General features: G+C 37.8%; 1 pseudogene; it reads left to right on the top strand.

Moving 5' to 3' along the window:
- The first annotated feature begins 4,536 nt into the window (after nucleotides 1–4,536).
- On the top strand, nucleotides 4,537–6,098 carry LOC147430737 (uncharacterized; annotated as a pseudogene).
- Nucleotides 6,099–12,392: the final 6,294 nt, after the last annotated feature.

The following is a 12,392-nucleotide window of genomic DNA, read 5'->3' as shown; positions in this document are numbered from 1 at the left end:
ACTGCATGTAGTGGACAAAACCCCTTTGCCTCTTCTCTAGCTGTAGCACTTCACAGCATCTTAACATCTTTTCACTGTTCGTCTAACTCTAAACCCTAAACCGTAAGTAATTCTTGCGTGGACTCGATCTAACGTAAATAAGCGTAAATCTAAATAAATGTAAATCTAACGAAAAATAAACCTAAATCTAATTTAACGTAAGTCTAAATCTAACCTAATCTTTAACGTCTTTTGGGATAGTTTCCTACGACGTTAAAACTCTCTTCTTCTTGTGTGTGTGTGTGTGTGTGTGTGTGTGGGTAAACCTAAATAAACCTAAGTCTAATCTAATATAACATAAATCTAAATCTAACGTAAATTATGTTATATTAAAAACAAAGAACTAAACTAACAGGGATTATAAGAACCTTAAAACTGATTTAACACATAATTTTTCACATAACTCGGCAAGAGTTGGCATTCTCATCACTAAAGATGTGAGAGTTAACTTCCGGCGGTGACGCTGCCTCATCTCCATCCACATCTGACGACAGCAATTGGCCCTTTAGACCGTTCTTGCTCTTGTTACTAACTTTGAAGTTGCTGTTGATTGACTAGAGGTTGTCTAGATGGTCATTGTGTCGGGGATGTAGTGACTCTTGCCGCCCTGAAGATCCACCTTCTTCCCTATCTTCTGAAGACATTTCACCAGTACTTTTGGATCGACGGAGCCCACCATGAGTGAAGGCAGCAATACCCCATATTCCATTGAGGGCTTTCTTCACCCGCTTCATGCAGGCATCGCAGTCTATGGAGACCTAAATCTAATCTAATATAACGTAAATCTAAATCTAGCGTAAATAAACGTAAATCTAATTCAAAATAAACCTAAATCTAATTTAATGTAAGTCTACATATAACCTAATTTTTAACGTCTTTTAAGATAGTTTCCTACGACGTTATAACTCTCTTCTTCTTGTGTGTGTGCGCGTGTGTGGATGTGTGTGCCAATAAAAAGAGATAAATGGTATAACCTTTCTATCACCCATGCCAAGTATGATAGATTGATTATGCCATTTCCCTCTTGAATAATAGGTCTTGAGTTCAACTCCTCGTCGGCTAGATTTTTAGTTCTTTTAATTTTAATTAGTTTCCTACGACGTTAAATTAGTTTCTCTCTCTTTCTCTCTCAATGTGTGTGCGTTTTTTTGGATCGTATGCATGTTTTCTCTCTCTTTTCCTCTCTCAATGTGTGCGTTTTTTGTTTATGCATGTTCTCTCTCTCTTTTCCTCTCTCAATGCGTGAGTTTTTTGTTTATGCATGCTCTCTCTCTCTCTTTTTCTCTCTCAATGTGTGTGTGCATTCTTTGTTTATGTATGTGTGTGTGCGTTTTTGTTTTTGTTTGTACTCTCCCTCTCTCTCTCTCTCTCTCTCTCTCTCTCTCTCAAAAACACTATGTGTGTGTGTGTGTGTGAGAGAGAGAGAGAGAGAGAGAGAGAGAGAGGGAGAGAGAAAGAGGGGAAGGGAACATGAGAATGAGGAGAGGGAAGGAGCATACCTAGCTCTCCTTCCTCTCCTCGTGTGTGTGTGTGTGTGTGGAGAAGAAAAAGAGAGAGAGAGAGAGAGAGGGAGAGAGAAAGAGGGGACGGGAACATGAGAATGAGGAGAGGGAAGGAGCATACCTGGCTCTCCTTCCTCTCCTCGTGTGTGTGTGTGTGTGTGGAGAAGAAAAAGAGAGAGAGAGAGAGAGAGAGAGAGAGAGAGAGAGGGAGAGCATTACCTGCTCCTTGCTTGAGGGCGCCGAAAAACTCAGATCTGAGATCTGAGTTTTTGGGCGCGCTCGGTTATTTTTTTAGCCCAGCCGGCGTCGCTATGAGCGTCGCAAATTTACAAAGAAATTTGCGACGCTCATAGCAACGCCGGGATTTTTTTTTTTGAGCGTCGCTTTGTGAGCGTCGCTAATATGAATAGCCTCTTGTAGTGTTTGCAGTCGTAAGTATATCAAACGATATCTATTTTCTGCTTGCAACGAGTTGTCATTAGAATCATGGGGTGGCATAAGCTACACATAGGTTCTCATAGATTTCAGTTTTGGGCACTTTAGAATTTTGGTTGCGTCTTCATACGCATTTTCTATAGATGGGTCTAGAGTGAAGGTTTTGAGTGTAGAGGCTTCGGGATAGGTGTATCTTAGTGAGGGGATTGTGTTCCTTAAGTCTCATATGATTCTGGTATGATTTAGTGAGTTTCCTTTCGTTTGTTTGTATGTGTGTTGGGTGGTGTAATTGAGAGTAGCGAGACTCTAGATTGTGGTTTAGTGAGCCTTACAGAGTGTTGTATGTGTGGGATGGTCTCAGCCTGACAAGCTAAAGAGATTGCCAACGTCGTGTGCCTATCATGTCATCTGTGTCCTCAATTGATATTATGTTGATCTAGGTTGTGTTGCATTCACTTTATAGGTGGTGTGCCTTGCTCCCGCAACAATGTTCAAATATGTAAGATTGGTTATATTACAACCTAAATTGGTGATATTATAAAGGCTTTAGTTGATGATTTGTTGTTGTCATTGCTAACTTAGAAAAATATCACTCTTAATCAACCGACCAGAGAGATGGTCAAGTTTTCGGAGTGGCATACATAATTTGAAGCTTGGCGATGGTTGTTGGAGAAAAACCACATCTCTCGCAAGAAATTCGACGCAATGATTGGATCTCTATAAGCCGTAAGTTTAAACAAATAATATTGTATCAATAGTTTTGAGCTGTTGATATTTGTTTAATTCAGTTTGGATTTATATTGAGTAAGGGCAATCAAATGTATGTGCTTGTGGACGACGATGAGGAGGAGGAGATAAGATAAAAAATTATTTGTCTAAACTCTCATAAAGTCCCAATGTGACACAATGTCTATACAACTAAAATGTCAAAATTCAGTTTTGAAACTTGTTGTGAGTTGCCAGTTGTTGACTGGGATATTGCTAGTCTGATTAGTTGTTGACTTTGAATATTGGTGAGTGTGATATTTGGTCAATCAGATTATTGGTGAGTCAGATGTTGCTCAATCAGACCTTGCTGAGTCAGATTTTGGATTACTGCTGTTGAGTCTGATATTTATTTGAAGTCGGATTTTAGTGCTAGGTCGAATTCCCTTTGAGTTTGAATTTCTGCTAGGTCGGATTTATGCCAAGTTGGATTTTGGCTAGGTCAGATTTTGCTGAGTCTAATATTTTATGTCAAGAATATTTTTGGGTTGGATAGTTATAACCATCATTCGGTACTTGTATTGGGACGAGTTTTGAGTAGGGGAAGGCGAGAGAAGCTTTAGCCATGGTGTTCTTTGCTCTATCTGATCTTTTCTCTATGTTTTGTTTGTTGACTCTGAAGTTATCTGATTGTGTCTTTTGTTGAGTCTGATCATGGAGTGAGTATCTATTCTCTGTTTGAGAGCATGTGTGTGAGAGAGATTCTTGTGTTGTTGAACCCCAGCACATTTGGAGATCCTGCTATGTTTACAACTTTGTTAGGGTTTTGGTCGAAATTCTCTCAGTGTGAGCATTGTTGCGGGTATCTCTGTTTCATTGACTGCTGATGTATGTCAGAGCAACCAACTCTGTTTTTTTCATTTTTCCCGCTGGACCATTGAAGGTTTCACCAACACATTTGGTAAATTTATTGCAATTGTTTGTGTGTTATGTTTGACATTCTTGTCTTGTTAATTACCTACTGTAATGGTATGTTTGCTGGGTCTGATTACCTTCTGTGTTAGCATTTGAGGTTGGTGTTTGTGTTTCACGAGAGTAATGATGCTATGAAAGAACCTATCCCGAAGGAGAAATTTTTAGATTGAGGAGAGGAAATTCAGGAGCATCAGATCATGTTTGATTAGAAGCATTGCTGCAGATTCAAAATTTAGATTTTGCTGCTATAAGTGCTGCAGATTCAAGTTGCATAGATTCATCAAGGTGTTGCAGATTCATGTTGCACACATTCAACAAGGTGCTGTACATTCAGGCTGCACAAATTCAGACTCTACAAAATGACAAAAATCTGGATGATTTTGCAGAGACAAAAGAACAATTTCTTGAAATCAGACAGAGAAATTTGATGTTGAATCTGATGTTGATAATCCGATCTGTCAAAGCAAATAAATTCAAGAATGGTATCTTTTACTGAATCTTTCCAAACATATAAATACATCACTAAACTAAAATATCCCAATAAATTTAAGCAACCAATTAAATGGACTATGCGGATCCCGATACAACATCCATGGCTCTTCGTATAACAAATTTAATGGGTCTCAGATTGGTGTGGTGCACCGATCTTGAGGACTAAACATGATTGTTATATTTTAATGAAGTGAATGTTATGGGGGGTAAAAAGAAGAAAGGGAAATGTGAGGTTTGCATGAGTAAGAAGCATGAGGTGGATGATTGTCCATGTGTAGTTGATGAGTGCTCAAAGAGAGATGCTTGTAGGAAGTGGTGCATGGTGAATTTGTGCACAAAACTTCATAACATTAGCCGCAAATTGCAAAAGGCAACTTCTTATAACAAAATGGAAAGAGCCTTAGAGAAGTTAGATGATTTTGAAGATGACTTGGAGAATGCATATGAATGGCTAGATGATCATAAAGGGGATAGGCAAAAGTCATGTTCTAGTAGAAAGAAGGTTTTCAAGTTGCAGAAAGCATGTGAGAAGCTGGGGGATGCATATGAGAATGAGTTTGAAGGGTATTTGAGTGATGATGATGATAATGATGGATGGAGCATGGAGCCCGTAATCCACCAAGTAGGGATACCAAAGATGGAGGAGAAGGAGGTGCAAAAGGAGGTTGGCCAAAAGAACCTAGAAGAGCCCCTAGATACCCCTAACCTACCACTAGAGTATACCCATGGAGTGGAAGAGGAAGATCCATTGCTTAAAATTATGTTGTTTGCATATGGAAAATATTGTCACCCTATTTGTGGGGAGAAGCATGTCATACGTAACCATGATGTTGTTCATGTTATTCAAAGCCCACTTGAAGAGGTGGATAGTGGGATGAATGCAGAGGAGAAATTGTTGGAAATCAGATTTCCTAAAATCAGCTTTGTAGAGGATGAATTTTTGGAAAACATATCAGTTCAAGAAGAGTCTCCACCAAAAATAACCCTACAGGTGAAAATGCTACAAAAAGGTGTTGAAGGAACATTGAAGGAGTTTACAGATGCTGATTCTGTTGATCGGCAAATTTAGACAAAAAATCAGACCACTACGCCAGATGTTGCAGATGATCAAGCGAATCAAAATTTCGGTTTCGAATGCATTGAAGGACATATTTTGATTTCACATGTTAATTTCAAGCAAGGATACGTTTTAGTTGCAAAGAATTGGAAGAATCAGATTGATTGTTGTTCCAATCCAAATAGGGATGAATCAAGAAAAGGTCTCACATATCAGATTGAGCATGAGGAATGTCAAGAGCAAGTCTTTAAGGAGTATAAAACAGGTTTAACAGGTTTTGTGGATCATGCAATGATCTTTGAAATGCAAAATGATGAAATATCAAATGGATGTGCATTCTGAAATTGATGTGGGGCAAGTTGTTCTCAATCCAAACATACTTTTATTGGAGGATATTTGTTTTAAAGCTGATGATGTAGTGGAAGTGGATTCTTGCAGAGTGGATTGTCAGATTTGGATGGCAAAATATCATAATTCAGATTTTCATGTGTTCCAGATTTTGGAGTTGCTAATTTTTGGAAGAGGAATGTGCTACAGAGTGCATAATGATCAAAATTTATTGTTTGTGGATCCGATTTCAACTCAACAGGTTCAGAGGATTTGGAAGGATTATAAGAAGCTTATATACCTGATTTTAATGGATATTCGAAAATTTCAGGCAAATTTGCATGTTCAGAAATTATAGGCGGAATTGACAAATGGATTTAGAGGACTGTGCTTTACTAAGGAGGATAATCAGATTTTGAAAATACAGGATTGGATAAATTTCATTGGAAGTGCAGATAATCCATAGTGCGGAATATCATCAGTGCAACAGATTTGTCAAATATTTGCAGAGTAGTATTTTCCAGAGGTAATGTCAATTGATGTGCATAAACTGGTGGTGGATGTGAAAAAACAGGTTGCGGATATGGGAGAATTGATGGTGGATAATTAGAATGTGGAATTTCAGGAGTTGTTTTCCAGATCTGATATTGGAGGAATGGTTTTTACAGTTAAAGTGTCTATGTTAATGTTGATTTTGATGGTTTTGCAAGTTTTCAGCAAGGAGGATGATCTGATGGAGTTTATGAGGAGTTGTTTCAACAAGGAGGATGATCCGATGGAGTTTATATGGTCTTTTTCCATCAAAGCGGAATTATTTTTGCCTACACTTCATCTTTGGAGTAGAGGAATTCTCATTGAATTTTGGTTCCATAAGTTTATTTTGTATGATTTGATTTGGATGTATTTGTATTTGAGAGGTTCCCTACCTTGGCATGTTGTCAAAAAGTGGACTACAATGATATGGGACTGCACATGTAAAGTGGGAAAACATTCAAATTTTGGAGCGACGTCATAAGAAGGACATGTTGGGACAATAGAATGGCTATCAAAATGTTTGCAGATGTGCAGAAGTACATCAATATGCAAAAAATTCAGAATGTTTGTAGAAGTACATTAGTATGCAACAAATTCAGGTAGAGACTCAGATGCAATAGGTAGCAAATTTTGGTATATCTAAAGTTTTGCTGCAGAAACAAACTCAGTTAATCGATAGTTTGAAATCAAAGATAAAATCTATGGAAGAGAAGCATATATAGGAGCTGCAAGAAATTCTGACACAGCATCAGAGTGAAGTGAAAAAAGTTACTTGGCATGTTTTGGAGATCATAGTTCAGCTTGAACTAGAGCAATTGGAGAGAAGAATACAGTTTTGCAGGTTCAAAATGAATTTTTTGAACCAGTGGCTTCAAACTTTGTTGGAGCTGAAGAAGCATGCATTAGATGCAGAATATGCAGATGTAAATGGTGTGTTGATGTTTGAGGAAGATCTTTCAATTGCAAAGCAAAAAATGATAGAGAGCATGCAAGAAGTTTGGAAGGTTATTAACACTAGGTTGGTAATGGGACACTTTTATGTCCTGCTAAGTGGCCATTTTCCTTGAATTATGTCAAGAGTTTCAAAATGGATTTTGAGGTGCTATATATCTAGAAAGTTGTCTCATGAGCTGAAAAAAACTCAACATTTTTTTGGAATATCAATTCCATCTTTAACCTTGTCCTTGCACAACATTTAACAACCTAAACTGTGTGAAAAAACGGGTCCTGTTTTTGGCTTTTTTCAACTATACCACTCTAGAATTCATGTTTGTGAGATCTATAATGCTAGAGAACTATCTTTAGTAGTCCTCAACATGTCCTGATGCTTCCAGGGAGAAATAAATATTAAAGTTGTAAGTTATGACCAAATTACAAAAATCGTCAAATCCTGTTTTTTAGCCAATTTTAGCTCTTCTATGATTTTTTTGGTGGCTTTCATGATATCCAAAGGCACTTTTGATTTTCTATGTCGCATATTGTAACATAAAGCTAATATTCCTTGAGTTTTGGGGCACCTAATACCCTATTTTTCATAGTAGACAACGATGGTTGATTTTTTCAATTATAGAAGAAAACGAAACATTCTAGTATATCAAGTATATCTTTTTCAACATTGTTAGTTTCTTTTGACAACTACATGCATTTTGTAGGTAGTAACCATATCTAGTCATAAGGATCAAATTTGGCTAGATATTGAATAGTTTCTATGGGATTCTACAACTCATAATGTTGAACCTAGTTTTTTCATGTTTGTTGTATTTAGCACTTCATCTTTGTCCCCAAGATTCCCCTTGGTAAGAGATGTATTATTCTTTTGACATGATCCATGGCTCCTTATGAACCTAAAGGACAATAGTGAACTAAGAAACCATGCATATATTATTTGTATTGAGCGTGGCTACAGAAACTTTGATGATAGGTTTGCAGAATGGTAAAAATTCAACCTTTTTGTACCTATTTCTTTTGGCAAAACAAAAAATAGTGAGTGAGAAGCAATCATATGTTCTGATCACCAACCCATTGAAGTTAACTAGGGAATTTATCTCAAGTCCTACAAAAATCCCTATTCTTATTTTTGTGCAACAAAACGTAAGAAATGACTGTTTTGATGAAAATGTACTGGTCCATCAACTTTGGAGGCTTGGTGTGACCAAAAGATGAGAAATTTTACAAGTTTCTTATTTTTTCCATGTGTAGTAGGCCTTGAACTATAACCTCATGAAAGGATTTTACAAAATGAGTGGATCTACTATGGTTTTAAAGGTTTTTTTCAAAACCCTGAAAGGACACTTTTATGTCCTGTTAGGTTACCAACCTAGTGTTAAGGTCCATGAGTATAGAGCCAAAGAATTGGAAAATGTTTGGGTGATATTTAGTTTCTATCTATGATGTATTTTGTGTACCTTGGTTTAAGTAACAGTCACTACACTTTGCTTCATATGAAGATCCTAGCATTGAGTTTGTCATAGTGCTATATGGTGTACTTGTATATCTTGGATTGGGTTCGAAGCACTATACTTTATGCTATTTAGTAACTAGGGAGTTCATGAAAAATAGGATAAGGCATTTGACTTTGATCAAGGGATGTGTGGATTCGGGTCGGATTTCTACGAAATCCACCACCCCGGGACGTGCCATGTGTTGACTGGGATATTGCTGAGTCTGATTAGTTGTTGACTCTGAATATTGGTGAGTCTGATATTTGGTCAGTCAGATTATTAGTGAGTCAGATGTTGATCAATCAGACCTTGCTGAGTCGGATTCTAGATTATTGATGTCGAGTGTGATATTTGTTTGAAGTCGGATTACAGTGCTGAGTCGGATTCCCGTTGAATTTGAATTTTTGCTAGGTCGGATTTATGCCAAGTCGGATTTTGTCTAGGTCGAATTTTGCTGAGTTTGATATTTTATGTCAAGAACATTTTTGGGTTGGACAGTTATAACCATCATATGGTACTTGTATTGGGACGAGTTTTGAGTAGGGAAAGGCGAGAGAAGATTTAGCCATGGTGTTATTTACTTTGTCTGATATTTTATCTATGTTCTGTTTGTTGACTGTGAAGTTATCTGATTGTGTCTTTTGTTGACTCTTATCATGGAGTGAGTATCTATTCTTTGTTTGAGAGCATGTGTGAGAGAGAGATTCTTGTGTTGCTGAACCCCAACACCAATATAGAGAGGAACCTTTGGAGTGGAATTCACTTCATTCTTATCAGTTAGACATCATATGTGTATGATGGCTAAAGGGAACTTTTAGAGACCAAAATTGAGATCAAAGTATACCAGGGTGTCAAGCACCACAAACAAGCTCACAGACTAAATTTTGTCAAAATTTGAGCTCATAGACTTTATACTTGTATAATGTCTCATGCGAAGATCTGAAAGCCAAATTTCACGTTTGACCACATAAGAGGGTTGGAAATGATGTTTTAAGCCTGTTTGCAAAATTTATTGTCATTTTGAGCCAAAAGACATTATACACGTATAATGTCTTAGGGACTAGATCTGGGTCAAAACAAACATTTGGGCAAACCTCAGTGGCCTAGAGCATAAAAGAAGTCCCTAGCCAAAATTTCATTGCATTTGCAGCTCATTTGAGCTTGTAAAGTGACAAAAGATAGAAATTGGGTAAGATTTATGTTTTCATTGGCCATACCTTGCACAAAAAGTGTTCAAATTGAATTCTAAAAGTTGTTGAGAGTTGCTTGAGTGATAGAGAGTCACAGGGACAAACCTCACTTCCTTTTGCCACAAAAGACATCATACGTGTATGATGTCTCAAGTACGAAATTAAAGGTCAAAAACTGCATATGAGCTCACAGAAGTGTTTGCCAGCATAAAATAAGCCTAGAGACCAAGTTTCATTCAATTTGGATCACTTTTGGCTTAGTAAACCTTCCCAAAAAATTGCAGGCAACAAACCAAAAAAGGAATGACAGACCTGACTAAAAGTGTCAGAATCACAACTGAGACTTGGACTGGTTAGAGGTATCGGATTCAAAAACTTTTCTTATCAAAAGGAAGCTCTAGAGTAGCTCTACGACTTTCTTTGTAAATCTTGAACAACATTCAAAGACCCCTACAAGGTCATTTATTGTTGGTTAGCACCCGAAAAAACATCGTTTAAGGCCTCAAAATTCATCCGGAAGTTAGGGGTGTCTAAAATCGAAATTTGAGAGAATTGTGAGAAAATGGTCGCGGTTTTGGATATAGTCTTGACTTTTCTCGAACCAAAGCACTTGAACACATTGGTCCAAGCCTTCTTATATCAAGCTAGATCTCTTAAGACCAAACAACATGTTCTCTTTAGATTCAAACTCAACTTACACTAGCTTCGAGGTCCTAGCGGTAGAGGAACATCCTCCCATAATGGATCTTCCATACTTGCAGTTGATAAAGACCAAGCTTGTTGAAAGAGTAGATAACATATCATAAGAGTGAAGGATTGTATAGATACGTTGATGAGAGTGAGGTCAACCTTTATAGGTGCTTAGAGCCATACCCAGAAGGACTGATAGATTACAAGCTCTTATATGTCTACACATAAGGAGCCGATTGTCGATGGAAATCTATAGTTGTTGACAAGTATGGACAAGAATATAAAGCTTTAAAAAGCACAAACCTAGAGAGTGCATTAGATATAAGTGGATTTTTGGTTAATGAAGGACCACAGATACCTCCACCAAACATGAGAATTCCTGCAAGAATTCTAGAAACGGAGCCATTTGGATTCCCTTCTATAGCAATAACGAGAGATGAAGTGATCACAGAGATGATAGACATGCCTCCTCAGGTGAATCTTCCTAAAGGACCAATCTTCAAAAGAACAACTAATCCCTTCAAAGAAGAACCTAAGCATGGTAGAAGGCCTGAAGCAAGAGAAGGATTGGGAGACTTGTAGACAATCGATGAGTTAGACCATCCCAAATCCAAAAATAGTGAAATAGGCGATACTCTAGAGATAAAGATCCAAGAGATCACGTAGCGGATTTCAAAAGAGTAATTAAAGGAGAGAAAGTTTTGGATTTTGCAGCTGCGGTATTTGGACTAACTCTGGAAGATGACGCCGCTACATGGTTCGATTTAGTGAAAAGATGTGATTTTGAGACTCTACACGAGCTGTTTGAGGAGTTCATCAAACAATTCTTGTAGAAAGGCATCGCTCACAATACAGTCTTGCAAATTCATAGATTCAAACAAAAAGAGGGTGAATCAGTACGCCAAGTGGTATTATGACTCAAGAGATATGTCAAGGTCTATCTAGGAGCGGAACTTCCTACACAAGCATGGTTGATGCTGATCTTTATCCACGGAATGAGACATGTGGGTCTTTAGAAGGATCTGCATATGATAAGGAGCTTGACGCTAAACAAATTGATCAAAGAAGCTCGTTATCTGGTGGATAACTATGAGGAATATAAAGAAAAGGATTGTAATAGTGAAGAGGATGACACACCCTCTCTGCACAATGATTCACAGATGAGCGAGTCCATTGAGAAACCAGCGGCACCTATCGATCAAGAAAATTTTATCAATAAAATGGTCAAGAGGCTAGCTCCTATTGTAAATGATGATCCAAGGGAGCTTAAGTGGTGACAAATTGAGAGAAAATGGACAAATCATAATGACAGAAGAGTGTTACTATAGCATGGAAAATGCTAGGGACAGGCATGTACAACCTATTCCAGTAGCATCTACTCCACTTAGATATGCTATGGAGAATGCACGAGGTATAGTAGAAGCTGCAAGACCACAACCTGTCTTAGGACAACAACCTCCACTGCCAGGTGCTAGATTGCCTATAGACATGAGATATACGTAGATGATGGAACCATCCAATAAAAAAGTGCTAGTATCAACTACAACGTATTATAACAACCAAAGTGCGTACTACCCTTTGAAGCAACAGAAGATGAGAGAAACACATGGAGTGGCGAGGGTGGTACAGCCTCCACCTCTTATGTTTTGACCTAAAGAAATAAGGTACGAGATGGATGAAAGGACATTGCGGTTCATTGTGAGTAGAGGCTTAGCTAGGTCAGAGACTGTTTATGGCCAAGAGGAATTGCAAGAAGAAGCTCCTCAACCATATTGTCACAAAAGTCGTGACACCTACTTGGTTAAACAATGTCCTTAGACGGAGATCACTCAAGTGAATGACTATTGTCTTGATTGTGGTGTCATTCACTTCTATCCAAAAAAACCAAACCAAGTCAGAAAGATCACAACAAATGTCTCAAGAATTGTTCAGCTACCCGGTAGCTCAAAAAATAAAAACATTGTACTAGTTCAAGTAGTTACAAGAGCGTAAGCTCAAAAGGAAG

Source organism: Adiantum capillus-veneris, chromosome 21, assembly GCF_014529385.1.
Source record: "Adiantum capillus-veneris isolate H3 chromosome 21, ASM1452938v2, whole genome shotgun sequence".
In the NCBI taxonomy this organism is placed as follows: domain Eukaryota; kingdom Viridiplantae; phylum Streptophyta; class Polypodiopsida; order Polypodiales; family Pteridaceae; genus Adiantum; species Adiantum capillus-veneris.
This window is presented reverse-complemented; position numbering and strand designations above follow the sequence as displayed.